Here is a 16,505-nt window from a genome sequence, read left to right as displayed (position 1 = left end):
CCTCGGTACTAACTAGTTTACTGCGCAGTGTTGGTGTGCGCTTCACGAAAGGCTGCGTTTTGGATTTCTGTGAAGCAGCGCCTTCCTGCACGCGCACCTTTAATCTCTGATAAACACAGCGTCAGGAGCCAACAAAATCCTTTCGCGCGTTGTTCCCCGCAGCGATAGCAAAACGCGCAGCAGTAATTCATAAGATGTGTGCTGGAGGAAGGAAAAAATACGCACGGGAGATTTATCGGTGTTTCTTCTCGTTCTCGGTGCACGCGGCCGCGACTGCACCGCGCCCCTCAGCCCGTCCCGCGCGGCTCCCCGCGGCCCCACCCGCGCTCTGCTCCGTTCCCGCGGCCGCGTCGGTCCCGCGCGGCGCTCTGGGTCCGGCCGGGGCCGATCCCGCGGCCAGGAGATCGGCGGCCCCGGGGACGCGAAGCCACCGAGGGACGCGAAGACGGCGCGCCTCGGGACCTCAGGCGGAGACAGTGAAGCTCGGCTACTTCCTCAAAGTCCTGTCTAAACTTCTTCGCTTCGGTTACCCGCTCTCGGAATATTAGTAAGTATCGCTAGCGTAGCATCGTTTTTGAGGAGGTGAAAGCAGGCGGCCGCACAGAACTTAGTGGCAGGGAGCAGCGGGCCGAGGGGAGCGGAGCTGCCGGGGGCGGTCTGGGGGGGGCCCGTGCTCGGCCTCGTCTCGTCGGGACTGAGAGCGCTGAGGAGAAGCCGGGTGGGAGCGCGGAGGACCCTCCGATGGGGGACCTCGTCTGTTCCTCTGAGAAGTAATGCAAGGACAGATGGAGGAAATGCTAATCATCTGCGCGCAGGTGAGATCTTTTAAATATGTGACGGCAGGGCACGGGGCTGAGCGCGGCCAGCAAGAGTTGTAACGAGAGGGTGCTGGCATTGGGCTTCTCGAGCAAAAAAAGCACCGCGGAGCACTGCGCGCGGCGGGACGCCTGTCTCTGAAGGGAGCTCCAGCAAAACGTGTTCACAGCGAAAACGAACGGGCTGCTGAGAAATTAAACGTGGCACCGCGGTCTGTTTGCAAAAAACTGACACCGACACCAAACTGTGGACAATCTGAGCTGCCGCTTCCTATTGCCCTGCCGGGCTCGGCCCGCTGTCGTCGCCCACCGCTCTGGGTGTCCCCGGAACAACGGCCGAAGGCTCTGGCCCACCCGCGCCTCTGCCACAGCCGGACCCGGGGAGGTGCGGCGGGTTTGGACTGAGCGCGGGGCTGCGGAGGCGAGCTGCGCTCCGCTCGCGGTGTTCAACATCGCTGCCGAGGGGAACGCGGTCCGCCCTGCGGGATGGAAATGAGCTTCCTCTGCGCAGCCCCGTCTCGCACCCTCACCTCCCCCCTCGTTTATGTCCCGCGGGGGTCCCCGCGCCCCCCGAGGGCAAGGCGAGGACCGCCAGCAGACGCTGCCGTGACTCCGTGCGGTCCGCTCTTTGTGCAGCCCAGGTCCACGCGGTCCCTTTCTTGGCCAGCAAGCTGTCTGGAAAGGAGATGGGTTAAAATGCGGAGCTGATAACTGTGGGGACAAAATTGACTTCCACGCACGTTGCCTTTCCTGTCTCAGGCATTCTCTTTCTCATGCTTTAACATTTGTCCACCTATGGGAATCTGGAGGCTTTTCATCTCTAAGTCTCAGCATCCTGATCTCGGGGGGATGGGGGTGGGGGAGATGAATTGGCGGCGGCTCTGTGGCGGAAGTCAGGCAACGAAGTGAAGCCAGCACACTTGGGCTTTCTCTTTGTGAGTTCTCACTCCCCCTGGCTCCAGCCTCTGGTGAAAGCTGCAGAGTTTGGACTACTCCTGAATTTCTGTTTCTGGACTGGGTTAGCAAGAAGTAAACCAATCGAGTCAGTCTCTTACCCGTAACTTGTTTTCCATACCTGTGTGACGCACTTTCCTTGGGCAGGGCCGTTTGTCTCCAGCTCTTGGGTCCAGCATTTTCTGTATCTTTTGCTCGTGACTATTCCAGCATGGAGCTCTGTGTCTCTTGGTTGGGAATGGCCAGATGGGTCTGAGGGAAAAGTTTCTGTGTCCAACTTGGATGTGTGAGACAGCGACTCCCTCACCAAAGTTCAGAACCTCACACAATGTACGTTTTTATTCTTTACTTTGCAGGAGGTGTAAGGGCAGAGCAGGCAAAGGACAAGTAGGGTGTTAGTGGGGTACAGCCCTGCATTTTTTAAGGGCAGTGGCCCTTGCACTGCAGGAGGAAGTGCAGAGTCATTTCAGCGCCCTAGAGAATAAGGGCAGTAATTTTGCCCTTTTTACTCTTTGTTGCACTTCTTGGTCTCTGCACGGTGAACAGGTATGTGAAACTTGTGCATGTTCGAGTGGAGTGCTGTGTCTACGTGTTCCTGACGCTTTGGTGAAAACTTTACATAGAAGTTGACTTTTCGAGTTTGTAAACATCTGTGCTAGTTGTACCATACTGTCATGCAGACAGAGAAAGTGTTGTGGACAGACGAAAATAAAGCAGCAGTCGAGTTATGAAAGAGCATTTTGCCCTTAGCAGAACCAACACGGAAAGCATCGACGATGTTCAGAAATACACGGCTACAAAACTTACTGCCTGCTTTCCGTTGTAGGAACGTCCTATTTTCTAAGAGCGCGGTAACTCCACGCTGAAGGGCCCGAAACGTTTCCCTGGGCTGTCGGATCTGCCCGCTTAATTCCTTTCACTTTTGTTTACGCGCTGAATAAACACTGCTCTGTGGCAGCAGACCTGAGCCGTCAGATGGAATCGGGGGGCCGCCGCAGCGTCTCGCGCAGCAGCTTCAGTCACCGCCGGTGAGGACAAAGCGCTTTTTTTTTTTTCCGCCGGGGGCCTTTTGCCGGGCCGCGGAGGGGCGGCCGCGTCGTCCCTTCCCCGCCCCGGCCTCTGCGGAACGTCCGACGGAGGACGGGTTCGGTCCGCCGACCCGAGCCGCCGCTCCGCGCCGCAGGCGCGCGGTGACCGGCCGGAGGGGAGCGCGGGGCTCCGCGGCTGCGCTCCGTTCTTCGCCGTCGGGCTGCCCCGGCCCCGCGGGTCGCGCCGCGCTCTGCGTACGAGTTGGCAGCGGCCGCCGCGGGCGGAGGCTGGAGGGAAAGAGCGCTGAAACAATTGAGATGGCAAAGAAAAACATTTGGAGACGAGGCTCTTGAAGCGAAACTTCCTGCTGGCTCCGAGATCGAGCCGTCGGGCGAGAGAGGGCGTGGGGAGGGCGGTGCGGGACGGTCCCGGGCTCCCCCGGCGCCGAGGACCGGGGTCGGTGCTTCCAGCCTCCGGGAGCTCCCAGGGCGGTGGGACCCGGACTGCAGCTTTCCGACAGGCGAACGCCCCCCTGTAACAGCTCCCAGAAAGGAGAGGTCCCAGAGTGAGCACAGGGGCAAATACAAATTACGGGCAGGAGAATCGGGTCTGCGGGTCTCCTCGCGTGAGCTCGCTTGCAGAGCAGGCGCCTGCCTTTGTCTTTCACAGGACTTTCCTTCATCTGAGTCGTACCACCGAATGCCAAGCGCAACTCAGGGCAGGAATCGGAAGTTACTCGTTTCAACGAATGAAAGCTTCCCTCCCTTACACGCCAACAAATGCTTTTCAGAGAAAAGCTACATTTGCTGCCTTGGGATGACATCCCTTCTCTTTCCAACGTTGAAGGCCGTGCTTTGGCAAGCAGCATGCACGGTGTGATCCTTAGTCCCATCTTCTCACACGTACCATACTCTGAGCACAACAGAACTCTTGAAGTGTGCTTGCTTTTGCTTGACATTTAGTCAGGGATTTCTAAGTTGCTAATTTTTTACAGATTTTATATTTTTTTTTTTTTTTTTTTTTTCCCCTGGAGCTCAACTGCAGATGTTCAGGGGGCTTTGCCTCAAGTAGTGCTTAGCTTGGTAGAAAACAGGAATCAGGTAACAGTGTTACCTCTGAGGCTGAGCAAGGCTCTCAGACTTTGTGTTGGGACTTTCTGGTGAGGTGTCGCTACAAGGAACTCCTCCTTGCCGTGTGAATTAAAGGACAGATTCACTTCTTTTCACAATGTAGGCTTTCATAATTGTCCCCGGCTAGTTTCTTACTTTGTAGACTGATAAAGTGCTCACTGTATGCGAATTAAAATGAAAACGGCTGTCAAAAGAAGCACATTTGGGCATCCCTAGCTGGAGGTGTTCTGTTTACTGAATTGTCAAGCTGGGAAGGAAGCTCATGGAAAAGGTGATTAATTTGTACCAGATCTGAAAACCACAGAGGATCTCCAGATCCCAGTTTCCTACCCACAGGTTACAGTTGCCAGAATATTTGCAAATATGTATGAACAAGAAATCAAGGCTCACACAAGATTTATAATTTTGTGACCAGTATGTACAAAGTGCTACTGCAATGCTCTGAAATAAATTTATTTTGAAAGTGCAGCTGCAGGTGTTCAGTTGGTGTCATAAGCAGAAATAAGGGACCTCATTGCTCTTTTATCTAACCCTTGACTGACATGGGATAGGGGAAATGGGGGAAATTTTACTTAGTGCCAGTGTGATGTTGCTGTAGAGGAGAATTAAATGTGCAGATAGTGTTTCAGCCCAGACATTTACTTTTGTTGAATTCTGTGCTTGGAATTAGATGGGTACTTCTGTGCAGAGGGCATGGTATGGGAAATGTCAGCTAGGTTTAACACGGTCCTTTTGTCCACCTGCTTGTTTTCTGAGATTGAATATTCGTTTACACAAAAGCACACTGCTCAGTGCCTCGTGCATCTGTGAGCACACTGCAGCTCTGACGTTGAGGGATCTGGATCCAGCCCTATTCGTGATGTGACCAGCAGGACCTCTGGCTATTCTGCTACTGAAAGAAGAGTTTTACAGAGCATAAGTTACAGAAAAAGTTGCAGAACAGATTGATAACTTACAGTGCATTTTACTTTGTATGCATTACCTTAAATTCATTGCTCACATACATGCTGTTGCAGGAGTTGTCCTCGCTGCTCTGCACAGAACCGTCTGCTTTGCAGGGCCCAAGAGCCATCGCGTTCTCACGTTATGCTCTCAATATGCCTTGAGCCCCACAGTGAAAGTTTGACAAAAGATAGCATTTTACTGATAACCTAATAGCCTTTTCATTACTTCCATTTGGGTTATGAGGAGAAGAGAGGGGAAGAGGGAATCACTGGAGATCTCAAAGGCAACTGTTTCAATCACTGCCAATAAACATTCAAAAATGAGTCAGTTCTGGCTGGTTACCTAGACAAGACTGTAACACAATGCAGCACTTCACTGTCTCATGTTTTGCTGTTCTTTAATACCATCTGAATGTTGATGCTTGAGCAAAAGAAGAACTATTTATCTAATTTTTGAGGAGAGAGGAAATTATGGGATGAAAGAAAACTTAGAATTGGTGGAGCGCTGACGTGCAGTTAGGGTTATACAGCTTGAATATTGCTGCCATGCTGCTGCCGTGTTGCGCACACTCAGATACTTAGATTATCAGCAGATGGCCCCTGATAGCATTCAGTGGCAAGGTTACAAAATGGAAAACTCGGTGGGTCTGTGCTCAGCACACCATGCCAGAGGAACGTGGAACTGTGGACTTCGTATTGTCCTGCTCCTAACTGCTGGAGGGTCCCAGAATGTAGAGCCCAGCCAGGGCTGAAGTTCACGGTCAAGTGGAAAGACGAGTGCGTGAAAGCTGATCTGCCCTGCGCGGCTCACGCCAGCCATGCTCTTGCCAAGGTCTATTTGCTTTTGCCTCCCACGTGGCTGTGAGCAGAGAGGGGAGATGTGGATCCTTTCTGTTCTATTTTACTGTTTATGCTCTGCAGTGATTTTTGCTATGTATCCACTCCTGCTTTGCACTGTTATTTTGGGAGCCTGGGTTTCCTGGTAAGACAAGATCATGGTTCAGAAGTAGAAATTACATTTACCCTGTCTTTGCTGCATCCCATCTGGTGTATCTGCAGTTCACGCTGGGACTTGGGGGATTTTCATGAAGGTGACTGATCATACCCCAAATCATGTTTTCACGTAGGAACAGGCCAGGGCATATGGTGCTCCTTTATGTCTCCGTGGCAATGTAAATTGTGGTATGTAGGATCCCATGGCAAGCATCTCAGCTCAATCTCTGCAGAGGCACAAAAGGAGAACATACGGATTCTATTCAGTGCTAGAAGTTACAAAGGTGTTGTTTGGCTATGGTAGCTATAAGTAGATGTTTTGTACAAGAAGAATGGTGTTTGACCAGGCGTCTCTTATACTGAGAGATGAACAAAGGTGAAATAATGAAGGACTCCTTCCCATGATAAATGAATAATGAAGTAGGTTTAGAATGACTGGTGCAGCAGATACATGAAATGATTGAACGTGTCGTGCCTCCTAACCACAAATACATCTCCTAGAACAGCTGGAGGCACCAGTTAGGACTCATCCTTCCAGCAAGATGCGACTGGTCCAGTCCATAGCAACACTTCTTGAGTGGATATAGCTCACTGGTATGCTTGCCAAGATGACAAACAAGGTACTGTGCTCTCTGCCTGCTGTCCTGCATATCGTTAGGAGCTCTCCCTGCAGTGCTTCTTGATTTATGCCATCATTGGCCATCTGAAGTGTGGAGGTTAATTTTGGCTGCTTCTCTCGTGCATCCCTGTGTAGCGGCCTTTGCTGTTTGGTGCTCAGCTATCAGACTGGCTGAAGATCAGTGGCTACGTGGCAGGTTGCCTTTCTCAGGTTTCCTCCCTTGCATGTGCACTGCATGCAGCTGCAGGCTCAGCTCTCGTTAGGCTGCAGGAGCAGCCCTGCTGCGTGGGTTCATGTGTGCTTGCTCAGGGTGACAGGCTTATCATGCTGGGGAAGAAGCTGGGCGCCACTCAGGAAAAGGCCAGGTGAGAGGAGAGACACATGAACCACACCTGGTGGTGCGAAGGCACCCGGACCATCCAGCAGACCCTCTGCTCCACACTACGTTTCCCTTCTGCTTTGTAGCAGAGGCATGGCTTCTAGGCCAGGACTCGCACTGTGACTGGCAGCAGACATGTGGACGTGTGTAGGCAGTTACACCGCCCTGGATACGAGCGCAGGTGGGGCTAATCTCAAGTCTAACAAAGATTTGGAGCCTCCAACTTCTAGCTGTTGTGCACACATTTAATTTATCTCCGCTGGATTTTGTAGGGACTCTGCTCTGCATCTTTCTCAGCTCATGGCAGAGAAAATGTCTTATCTGGATGTAGCAATTTTATCTGGATGTGGTTTTTTATCTGGATGTAGCAATTCGTGATTAGGATTTGAAGAGAGGACTTACAACAGCTTGGCTGAGTTTTACATACTTATTTTACACTGTCGGCAAAAAAGATCAAAGTGGGATGAGCAGCTATGATTTGCTGTCACTAATTATCTGATTAAAACCTCAAACACAATAACTTTTTTATTTGAGTTCAAAAACATGTATTTAGAAAGAGGTGTGTAGAAGAAACATAATTTATTCTCAGGATCATCCTTAAAAACAACATTCCATATATTCCTGGATCCTGCTTTTTCTGTAGTTGGGGTCACTGGAGGTGTTCTGCTCAGTGAATCTAGCACTGCCTTTCTAGTGCTTCTTTCCTGCTGCCTTTCAGAATTTGTAGAGATGTATTTTTTACTGAAAGTGACAACTAGAACAAAGGAAGTATGTTTTCAGTGATCTGACTTGGCAAACAGACTGTTTTTAACCCTTGTGTTTAAGTACCACCTGTGTTATGGTGATAAGAACAGTTAAGGAAGAACAGCTGCTCTGCAAGTGTACCTTCATGATTTTGCTGACCACAAAATCTCTCATTTTGCCACGGGGAATGTAGCAGGCAATTCCTTCCACATCACTTGCTGAGAACCACTATATATTGGCAACAGCAAATTAATCCTTTTAAAGATCAGTTGAGATAGATGCTCTCACAAAGTGCATTAGTCTTCAGGTAGGTTCAAGTAAGGATGTGCAAGGAAACTCCATTTGCCTTGGCCCAATAGAGGGGTGAGCTTTTATAATTTCCGTGATCGTCTGAAGCACAGAATTCCTGCACTGAGAGACGGTGGGCCATACTGGTGCAAGATTTGTCTGTCTGCAAATCGCCTTCTGTTCTTTTAGAAGAGACGTGATATTCAGGCGGAAGCACAAGCTAATGGTTGTAAAGCAAAATGCTTCAAAGATGACCAAGAAGGAAGAAGAAAACAGAATTAGTCCAGCTTAGTGAACAGAAGTCGTGCTTTAAATATGTGCTGGCTTACATACGTGTGTGCTTCCTTCCATTTAAATTCCCACGTCAAAACAGATTCTTTAGGGAAGCGCTGGAAGAGCAGTGTATCCAGTTAAGGGGTGTAATATCTTCCTCTGCAAAAGGGCACTGGAGGAAGAGGTTATTTTAAGATTATATGCATACAGGTTGCAGTGCTAACAAACATTCCTATGGATAGATTGTGTAAACACTCATGTATTTAAAGGCAGGCTTCATGTCAGCTTTTCATGGTACATCCAGAGCTCTGCCTTGCAATCTGTAACCATGGATCCCATCAGCGGTGCCTTTGCTGCTCATGTAGAAGTTCAACTATCCGCAGTGTGCATCTGAAAGATGTAATTTAGGCCCAGGTTGGCCCTGCATGAGGTTTATCCTGCTCTGGGTAAAGACAATGGATCTATCGACTTAAATGGGGACGAGCCCGGGCCCACTGCCTTTGGCATAGGACATTGTCTAGGCTAGCAGGTCTCTGTGTAAATAGCTTGCAGAACCTTTGATGGCTGCTTCTGACGCTCAGCCACTTGCCTCACATGTAGGCAAGTTATTCGGCGACGGGAGGTTTGGCGCAGTATCCAGTTCCAGAGTTCCGAATGGAAAACACGCTCTCATGCCTGAGGCGCGCTGCAGCCGGCTGTGCAGAGCTCCGCACCGCGCTGCCCTGCCTGCTGCTGGGGGCTCTGTGCAGGAGCTGCTGGGGGCTCTGTGGGGCGGCAGCCCCTCCTGCAGCGCTGCCCAGCTGGGCGCCCGCAGAGCCCTGTGGCCACGGCGAGCCAAAGCCGGCTGCTGCCAGGGAACGCTGCGCCACAGATCTTCACTTCTGCAGTTTTTACAGGGGTGTAAAGCGCTGCTCTGCAGGAAAACGGTGCCTGTTTTACTTGGCGAGGCCAAGCTCGGGCTCGAGGACATTTTGAGGCTCTTTGACTCGCTCTGTACGGAGCAGACCGGTTTGGAGTTCAACTACACCTCCCGAATTGGAGTCATGGCGATTCAATTGACTGCGTTGTCAGATTGTTTATATTCCTCTTAGTATTAAATCTTTCATTCCTAAGAAAGGCCACCTTAGACAAATGGTTTATTTCACATAATGGGTTATTTACATTTTTGGATGCAAAAACTAGTTACGTATTTGGTGATGACAAGTGTGGATGTTCTGTGTTTAAAAACCAAAATTGCAGCGTTGTTCGTGTAACAAACCTCCTGTTCCACACTCTGTCAAAGTGCCCGCCGCCTTCAGCCTGAATAATGACTGCAAGATTTGGTCTTCTCTCTGAGGATTTTCAGTTTCTCATGGAAGTATGCTTGTACACAGATGAAATACATATGTTTGTTTGAAAATGAATGGCTACACTGATATTTTAGATATGCTGAGTGAAACGGTATAATCCATAAATACGGGCAAACACTTCATGGTGCAGCAGTGCTTGCATTGTGTTTTTCATTCTGTAGTGAAGTTTATGACTTTGGCCTTTCATTCCAAAACAGACTTTTTTTTCTCCTACTTTTCCCATGAGCACAAATTCTTAAAAAAAGAAAGAAAAGGATCGAGCAGTCTGATTAACAAAACTAAAACTCTTCACTGAAAAGTTTCTCTTTTTTTGACAGTTTTATTTTGCAGTTTATTTTACAGTCTATTGAGCAACATTAGTTTCAAAAACTGAAAAAAGTATTTCCAAAGAGGCAGAAATAGAATGCTTTGTTTTAGCTGAAATGATTAATCACCATCTTTACTTTAAAACTAAAGTTTTTTCCAGGGTGTTGTGTGCTTGACAGGCTGTGTGCCGTGAGGCATGGTTGTCCATCAGAACATTTCCAACTGACACCGGCATGAAGTCGCAACAGTTTTTGTTTTGAGATAAAGCCCAGTTTGTCTAATCAATTGATTTCTGCTTGGGGTTCAAGCTCCATGCACGAGTCTCCCTGAACATGGGTGGGATCCAGCCCTGCTGTGGGGGATGGGGGGGGATGGCTTTGCTTAAGCAGGAGAGGAGCTGAGGCCAAGTGCTGTCCCCGTTGAGGGGGAGGTCAGGTCAGAGCTGTGGGCAGTTCTATCGGCTGTCCAAGTGGAGAAAACACACCAAATTGTATCTTAAATATTCAGGTTAACCTCTGCAGGAGGACTAGCAGGTTTAACACCAACCATACCAGATTTATGTGCATTCAGCTGTCGTACCGCTGACGTACAATAGAAGAGATCAGACTGCATTTCTTCTGAAACCAAGGCCGTTTCTCTATGGAGGTGCATAGGCAAAGCTCTGCTGCTGTGCCAATGGCACAGCCCTGCTCACAGTGCCACCTCCTGCCCATGCCATGGGAGATGTGCTGCAGGCCTGCAGGCGCAGGAAGGGTGGGAGAGCTGGGTGTTAAATCTATGCACGCTTCAGGTGCCCTGCATGAATAGCTGCTTATTTTTGGCAGACGATGCACCCTCTGGTGGGAGCCTGCTGGGGACTATTCCACCCCTGCACACAGAGCGCTTGGAAAGCCTCCGAATCAAAGCAGTACTGGTCTTGATGCAAAGCCAATGGAAATATCTACATTACATTTAATGGCCTCTGGAGCAAGCACTTACGGAAATGTGATGTCTTACTGGGCTGCTTGCTACAACCACACCGATGAAGGTGAGTTGTTCAAATGCCTCCAAAATACTGAAAGTATCAGCTTTAAACTTGATGTGCCAGCTTCTTTTCCTTTTTTTTTTTTTTTTTTTTTTTTAATTTTTTTAATTTTCTCTTTGGAAGGACAGATCATTTTAGTCTGAAAAGTGAGAAGTTTGACTTTAGGAACTAAAATGTATAAAAAAGGGAACCCCTGATAGCTTTCGGTCTGTGCCACAACAGATGCTCCCCCATTCAGACAGCTCAGGCTGTGGTCCTCCTTCCTGCAGAAAGAGAGCCCCTCATGATGTTCCCCTCAGACCTTAATGAGTTTAGTCTGCATTACTTCCTCTTCTGGTGACATTATCAGAAGAAATTACTGTGTACCATTACCTTTCGGCAATGAAGGCTGACAGGGCCTCCCTCCTCTCTCCTCTACCAAGCTAAGTGCACTTCCCCAAGACAGGAAGGTATTGTCTAGCTTTGACCCTTTGAAGTTCCCCTCACCTCCACCTACAGCTTGCTGCAATTTCAGTCTGTGCTCCCCTGTCCTGTGTGCTCAGAGGTGGTGGATGCCCCTGTGACTGTTACAGCGGTGATACCCAGGACAGAGGATGCTGCGCAGGGCTCCCCGTCACCCCTCCTGTCCAGTCCTGTTGGCTGGGCCTGCTGAGGAGGGGCATGAATCTGCAAGCTGAGAAGGCTGAGGGGGTGTAGTGTAATTATCTCTCAGGTGACTTCAAAACTGCTGGAAGAAAGAAAAACGCGCCCAGAAAAAAATGGCCTCTCCAGTGGTGAGAAGCGAACACCTCACCAAAGTTCAGCATTCATGGTTATTTCCACTGGTTTCTTGCTCAGCAGCAACCCGTTTGAATGGGCCTGGTGCTTGTCCTGGTGTTTGTCCTGTTACCAGGTTGCTCTTGATGGCCCTGGGCTGAGCCAATGGAGATGCACAGACTGTGGCAGGTTTGTGACACTGAACCCAGGGTTCTGGCCTATTTGAGGAGAAAAAAAAAAAAAAAATCATAAAGCAGTCAAGTTTAATTATTCTTGGAATAACTGCATGTGATCTCCTTAAGTATTTTTTACAGCAGACAAAGCAGTGCTGTCTGGCTGCACAACACTCCGGGCTGTGGTGGGCATGCAGCACAAAGCCAGCCTTCCTGCTCCCCATTGGTGCACTGCAGCAACAGAATTGGTGTGGAGATGTGGGAATGTGCTGCCTGCAGGGTGCAGCTTGGTGATCCCAGCACCGCTCACTCCCATTGCACCTCAGAGACAAGCATGACTGAATGTGTGCTAGCTTAGTTGGTGGTGACAAATTCTCATAACCATACCCTATGAATGCCAAATTAAGTCCTTGGTGAATGAGGGCTGCATTCGGAGGCAGCTAATTGTGTCTGTCCTGTGCTGTATATTCCATGTTTGTATACATGACTGTTCAATATCTTACAAATTTTCTCACGAAATCAAACAACACCCCTCTTAAGGGAGTGGTTTCCCAGCAGTTATGAAAAACAAGATGTTTTTCATCTGGAATACACAGAACTACAGCCAAACAACACTTTGTTACAGAGTCTTTTCCCCTTGATTTTACTTTTAAGCATTCATTGCGTGGCTGTATCATTCATCTTGAGCATTTCTGAGGAGTGTGTCCCAGGAGGGTTTTCTCTCCTTAGGACTCTGCTGGCCTCACTTTATGTCTTTTGGCTGTGTCTGCAGCCAGGCATTGTTTAGCCTGCATTATGTGAGTCAGAATGGTTTCAGTTTACATACACTTTATCATTCTGTATCTCCAATAAAATCACTATACCCAGATACTTAGACCTCTATACAGTTAGATAAAGAGCTGTAACTGTATGCATGAACTCCAAGGGCACTATAAATGCCTATAAATATCTATCTAGGAAAAACGAGGAGGCCTTGTTGCAAAAAGGAGTATCTCAATTCCTGTCTGGTAACTTTGAGTAACAAATGCACTGTTCTGTGGCATCAGCACTGGGACGGTGAAAAAAGGCTCGGGAAAATGTTCCCATTTCAGAGCCTCTTGGCTTCAGTGCTGACTTCGTGGGTGCTCAGGAGAAGAATCTTCTCTCCTGACCGTGACTTCTTTGCTTCTTTCTTTCACCTCGTAGGGGAAATTCACTCTTCAGAGAAGGAGCCGATGCAGTTGTTAGCAGCAGTTAGTTCTGGTATTGCTTTCTTCCCTTTCTTCTGTCGCCCAAGATGCTGCATTGCAGGCAAATTCTGTGGCAGTGCTTGAAAGCAGCACCCCCTCCGAGTGCCACGGACGGGAGCTAACGTGGCACGGTCCTGTGTCAGCATGGAGCAGCTGGACCACCGCTTCTCAGGGGGCGCTTCTGGCTGCGGCTGCTGTTTGCCAGGGGGAACAAAGGACCTTTCCTGCTCCCAGGTGTGACTGCAAGTCTCAGACCCTGAGTGAGGTGTTGCTGTGGATTTGCATTCCCATCACTCTTCCTAAAACTATAGCTTATATAAAATTTCATTAACCCAGTTACTTGGTTCAGAACTTGGAGAATTAGTATACTTTCCTGTAACTGAAGATTTCATATAAAGCTTGATCTTGGTGTAATTCTCAGTCTCTTTTGTAATTTTATTAGGCCTCAAAGTTTTCTGTGGCCGGGGGAAATACTCTATGTAAAGCTCAGAGCTTCATCTGGTAGTGATTTGTCATTTACCATGTTTTGGGCTTGCTGCCAGGTCAGCTGTCACCAAATGAAAGGAAGACCAAGGAATAAAATGATTATCAGGAAAAGGCTTAGAAAGGTTGCAAATGAAATAAACGAAGAATAGCTTAAAACTGAGAGGAGGATATGTATAATCAATCACAGAAATCACAGGGCAGGCAGCAAGGGGGCTCGGGTTTCCCCTCGACTGGAGTCCTTTTCACACTCAAGGCCCTTTATTGTTATCCTTCAAAGATGTGTGATCGAGTGGACCACCAAGACAAAAATCCTAGTGAACCTGTAAAACCATGATTACCTCCACTTTGTGTCTCTTTATATGCAGTATCCGTTATTAGTGATATGGTGTCTGTTACGATTATGTGTTCTGCAGTGAGAGGGGAGGCTGAGATGCAGGCAAGGAGAGAACAAAGGGCTGCCCCAGCAGTGCTGCACAGGGCAGGGATCAGAGAGGGATGTCCTGAGGTGCACCTCTCACACCTGGAACCGCTGAGAGAAGGTCCTGGGAGTTAATGGGAGTTTTGGTTTGAAGGAGTAATCAAGACAGAAGAAAAAAATTGTAATTCGTGCATCAACTTTCAGCGGTTTTATTTGGTTTACGTAAGGGGTTGTTTATTTATGTTTTGACTACTGGGTTTTGGATTAAATGCACACTTAGACAGGGATTGCGAGTTGGTGTTGTGGAAAAACAATAGGCCAAGAAGAAAAGGATGGTTCAACAGATACTTTATGCACACATTAGCCTCTCCTCAAGCCTGCGAACCTTTCTGGGGACAGTTCTGCAGCTCTGTCAGCAGCCAGCTGTGAAGGGAATTTCCCACAGCTTTTGATGTGTTCTTAGTTTAGTCGTTTTTGTTCTCAGCTATGTGAGGTCAGTCAGTAAAATTGAATAGCTGCAGAGGCAGACGGATGGCTGGCAGAGGTCTCACCATGCCGCTGTATGGCTGTGCTGTGCCCTGCTGCAGGGCTGCTCTGGCGTAGCGCAGTGCGCTGCCCTGCCTGCTCGGATCGCTGCACACTGTGTGAGCGCCCCTGTGCAGATGGCTGTGTTGAGCCCTGGGTCAGGAAGGCATGAACCCATCCTTCCATTTCTTGGTGGGGTTGCACTGAGAGAACGGGCATGCTGGTGCAGAAGCAGTTTCTTTTATTCACCCTTGCGCAGAGGTCAGAGGTGAGCGATGAAGTCTGGGCCCTCCGTAAGAGCAGGAGCACTGTAATCCTCCTGCACGTACCTGATGTGCAGGTGTAAGCTTCTCTACATGCGTGTCACCTCTTGATACAACAGCGTTGTACGAAGAAGCAGTAATTCCACAGGATGAGAGACCACTTGCTGTCCAGTTAATGTATACTATCACTGCTATGGAAGAAGGGCTCAGCTGTCTCCTGGGCTTCTCCCAGTGTTGATGCTGTCCTTGGAAAAGCCAGTAGGGAAACGCCGTTCTGCCTTCTCCCAGCCCCAGAGGAGTTGCCTGAAGAAGATGATTGTTTGTGAGATTGGTATCCTGGGGCACCAGGGAGGAAAGGAGGGAAGGCTGAATGAATTTTTCAGCGACTTTCATTTAATCTCTCTGCGAAGGAGGATGAGCAGTGATGTTCCCATGCTGGTGGGACTGCAGCTCCTGAAGCCCTATTCACATGAGCAGTAACAGCAAGCATGGGTATTTGTTGGGCCAGAGAGGAGCAACACTGGAGGCAGCATTCTATCACTGTAAGTCAGGTGCACCCCCTGGGCTGGCGAGTGAGCCTGGCTGGGCTCCTTCATAGTAGCACAGAGCCTGCAGAGCTGCATGGCCTTGGCACTGAGCTGGGGAGGAGCAGACTGAACTCTGATGCGATGTGTGAGGAGGCTGGGGTTCTGACCTGTGATCAGTGGGAAGAATAGAAATTTTCTTTTACTTGCATTGTTGAAAAAACTTCAGTCAGTGTATGCAGACAAGCTGACTTTCCCTTGCTACTTAGTTGATGTCCATCTAATAATGTAATGATGTCCTTAGCTTTTCTGTTATGGTGCTTTTTCTCCCCGTTTTTTTTTTTTTTTAATTATTTTTTATTTTTTCCCCTCAAATCCACTTGCTCTTCCTTATTTGCAGTCCTTATTGTTGTTATCCTCCTCTGGTTACTAGTGCTACTTTCCTTTCCTGCATTCCCTTCCAAATCCACTGGTGCTCTTCCTGCCTTTAATTTTTCCCCCGCTTTGAGATGCATATTGCCTTAGCTACCTTCCCCGCTGTGCCAAATTGGTCCTTGAGGAAGGCAGTGCCTTTCCTCATCACATAACATGCTGATTTTCCCTTGCAGAAAGCAGTGGCTGCTGTCAAGGGAGGACTGGCCTTGAAGATATGTGACTTGATATCTGTGATGGTTGTAGTCTTCCAGTACACAGTGAGTGAAATTTTCTTGTCTTGTCCTGTTCTGTGGTCTTTTTTTCCCCTCTTACTTTCTTTCTCAAAGGTGCACTGGTACACACAGAATAAGGAGCTTAAATTGAGCTGGTAGCAGTTTCCTTGTGATATCAGAACACTGCAATACAGCTCTGTTTTACTCAGGAGAGTAGAATGCTGCTGCTTTAGTGTCAGATGCACTCTATTGCGCCACTTGTTCTCTCCACCCAAAGACTTCATTGGTGCTGAATACTTGAATATGGTGGTGAGCAAATGAGTCTGTACCTTTTTAAAATAGTTATAGAAACTTAAATAGTGAGCCAAATGGAGGACTATGATCAGGGAAACGTGTTCGGTTTTTTTCCAGACCTTTAGACTGACTTCCTTAGTAGTAATGAATACAGTGTTACATACAAACCTAACTTAGGAAATGCTAATTTGAACTGAATCTTGTGGGTACAGCATGTGCTAGAAGAAATATCGGTGTATTGTTCTTCAACTTTTAGTTAGTGAAGGTCAGGATCCACTTAGAAATAGAAGGAAAGGCTGCTGAGATAATTCAGAAATCCTGAGAAAGACTGCTGGAAAACACA

At 48.5% G+C, this 16,505-nt stretch overlaps 1 long non-coding RNA gene across 3 annotated transcripts in view; it reads left to right on the top strand.

Moving 5' to 3' along the window:
* The first annotated feature begins 1,395 nt into the window (after positions 1-1,395).
* The window catches only part of LOC122160526, a 63,365-nt gene continuing 48,255 nt past the window's right edge, over positions 1,396-16,505 (top strand). For all 3 annotated transcript variants that reach the window (XR_006168852.1, XR_006168853.1, XR_006168851.1), the window contains exons 1-3: positions 1,396-2,797; positions 10,648-10,850; positions 15,830-15,913. This is a non-coding gene — a long non-coding RNA (uncharacterized LOC122160526). The remainder of the gene's footprint in view (positions 2,798-10,647; positions 10,851-15,829; positions 15,914-16,505) is intronic.

Source organism: Centrocercus urophasianus, unplaced genomic scaffold, assembly GCF_019232065.1.
Source record: "Centrocercus urophasianus isolate 14NV4802_14NV808 unplaced genomic scaffold, USGS_Curo_1.0 seq_18, whole genome shotgun sequence".
In the NCBI taxonomy this organism is placed as follows: domain Eukaryota; kingdom Metazoa; phylum Chordata; class Aves; order Galliformes; family Phasianidae; genus Centrocercus; species Centrocercus urophasianus.
Note: the sequence above shows the minus strand (reverse complement) of the source record. Positions and strands in the feature narration are given on the sequence as shown.